The sequence below is a fragment of the Erythrolamprus reginae genome, unplaced genomic scaffold (genome assembly GCF_031021105.1).
Source record: "Erythrolamprus reginae isolate rEryReg1 unplaced genomic scaffold, rEryReg1.hap1 scaffold_201, whole genome shotgun sequence".
NCBI classification, from domain to species: Eukaryota; Metazoa; Chordata; class Lepidosauria; order Squamata; family Dipsadidae; genus Erythrolamprus; species Erythrolamprus reginae.
In genome coordinates this window covers 30,001-32,500 of record NW_027248578.1, presented here as the reverse complement: position 1 = coordinate 32,500, position 2,500 = coordinate 30,001, and positions in this window count along the sequence as shown.

The window sequence follows — 2,500 nt, the reverse complement described above, 5'->3', positions numbered from 1 at the left end:
TGCCGGTAGACCTGGGGGCGGGGCGGGGCGGGCTCCCTCTCTCTCCTCTTTTCCTTTCGACCTCTCTCTTCCCCACGCTGGTGATCTGACAAGTGGTCCGTCTTCGACACCAGACGCTTGTTTCTTCCTCACGCTCTCTAGCTCTATTTAGGTTCTATTTAATTAACAAAGCCATTTTGGATTCGTGGCTGGCCATGCCAGCGTAAGTTAAAGTTCATCGACGCAAACCCACGCCTGCCGGTGCAACCGCCGGGACCGATATGGGAAAGGGAGGGCTGGTTTCTTCACCGGTTCAGTCACCTAGGAGACGAGCCGCTGTGTCAGGACCCTTTTTTCCCCCTTCCCGACCCGCTAGTATTTCGAGCCATTTTTTTTTTAGTGGCCAAGGATGGATATTTCCCCCCACCGGCTATAATGTAGAGAGGAAACATTTTCCATCCGGTATCCAACCGGCCACATTCGCGATACTGTAGCATCGCCGACGTAAAAGAAACTCGAAACAAAATGGGAAATTATCCAACTTCAACTAACTTCACATTGCGGCCCCTTGTCCTTGTGTTCACTTTCCTATCAGAAACGCTTCCCTCCCGAACCTTATATCCAGGTTACAACCAGCCCAGGAGAACAGACTTCCAACGCACTCAATATCCTGATTCGCAACGCTCTCAATCTGCGGCAGGCGCAGAAGCTCCAGCAACTCCGACAGATCATCTCAACGAGGTTCCAGAAGTGAACCACGTCCTTCCGTCGGTTCTTTGGTCCCGAACAACGTTCCACAGTCAGATCCAGAGCATGACATCCGACGTTTATGGACTTTAGATAGCGGAGCCGCTTTTCACGTTACTTGCCAAAGAGAACTTTTCACAGAACTACGTAAGACTGACATAAAAGAACTACATTCAGGGTCAAATCACCTATGAAAAGTTGAAGGAGAAGGGAAACTGCTTACGTAAAAGAATTAGACCAAACGATTCCACGTGTTCTATACATTCCGGAAGCTGCAAGTAACTTACTCAGTATGTATCATCTAAACGAAGACTTATGCTCTTAGAAAAAGAACTCCACGTTATCAAGAACGAGACAGTTGTTGCTCGTGCTTTTCCAATTAGAGGTGTTTACTACTTAAAGGCAAAACCCCAGATGAAAATTGAAGCAAGTATAAAAGTTCCAAGGTGCAGAGAGAGAGAGAGAGAGAGAGAGAGAGAGAGAGAGAGAGAGAGAGAGAGAGAGAGCCAAACCTGTTGCTACTGCAGAAACGAAGGCTCCTAGAGCCGATGAAGTTCAAAAGGTTGATCAAAGAACCAACCTGAGGTTCCGCATAACGTTGCAAACGTTAAACCTGTACTGACTAACTACTAATCTTTTCATTCCAGATGTGTTCACCGTTGGCATCGTCGTTTGGGCCATGCATCCTTTGCAGTTTTATCCAAGATGCCTGAATTTGTCAATGGTTGATAGTAGTAGTTGCGAAATTTACTTGGATTGTTCCGTTGGTATCCAAAGCAGCCCCTATTGGCAAACGTGCCACACGTTTGTGTGCACGGATTATTATTATTATTATTTTTTCGGGGGGGAGGGGGGGCTCATACCGACATTGTCGGTCCATTTCGACCTACTAAAGGTAATTTTCAAGTATTTCTTAACTATGCTTGATAATTATCCTAGATACGGTTTTGCGTATGTAACGAAACAAAAATCCTCTGGCCTTTCAGATCTTCGAAGACTTTGCTGCACACGTCTTCAATCGATCCCCATTGGGAGATCGTGGTGGAGAATTCATGTCTCAGCAATGGCAAGGATGGATGGAGACGAAATGGAATCCGTCACCAAACCTCAACACCTTACACTCCAAGCCACAGAGAGAGAGAGACAGAGACAGACAGGCGGACAGGGGGCTGGGGGGGGCGGGAGCTGTACAGGCCAGGCTTCCGTCAGCGCTCGGCTCAGGCCGGTAGACCGGGGCCACTACCGCGCAACGACGGCACCCGCGGCCCGCGCTGGGATCGGCCGGGTAGACCGGTTCGCGGACGGTCCCACAACGCGGCACGTGCTCCCCGCGACGGGTACGAACGAGACGCCGTCTTCCCGCGCCGGCCGCCGGGTCGGAGAGGCCCGGTAGACCGGAACGACTACCGTCCGCGCACGGCCCCGGGGCCCCGCGCCGTCACAGAGTCGACGGGCAGGGTCCGCCGGCGCCGCCCAGGCCGCGTTCCCGTTCCGCGCGCCCGTGCGGGGTCCCCGAACGAGAGGCCGCCTTCCCGCGCCGGCGGCCGGGGTCGGAGAGGCCCGGTAGACCGGTCCGAATACCGTCCGAGGAGTTTCCCGGGGGCCCGCTGGGACCGAGTGGAGGTCCGAGGTCGGCGAACGGTATCCCCGCTCAAGGGGCACGACTGGGATAGGCCCGGTAGACCGGTACGCCTACCGTTCGCGGACGGCCCCGAGCTGCCAAACCGAGGCCGTTGATCCAGACGCCGCGTCGCGGCCGAGGTCCCCGAACGAG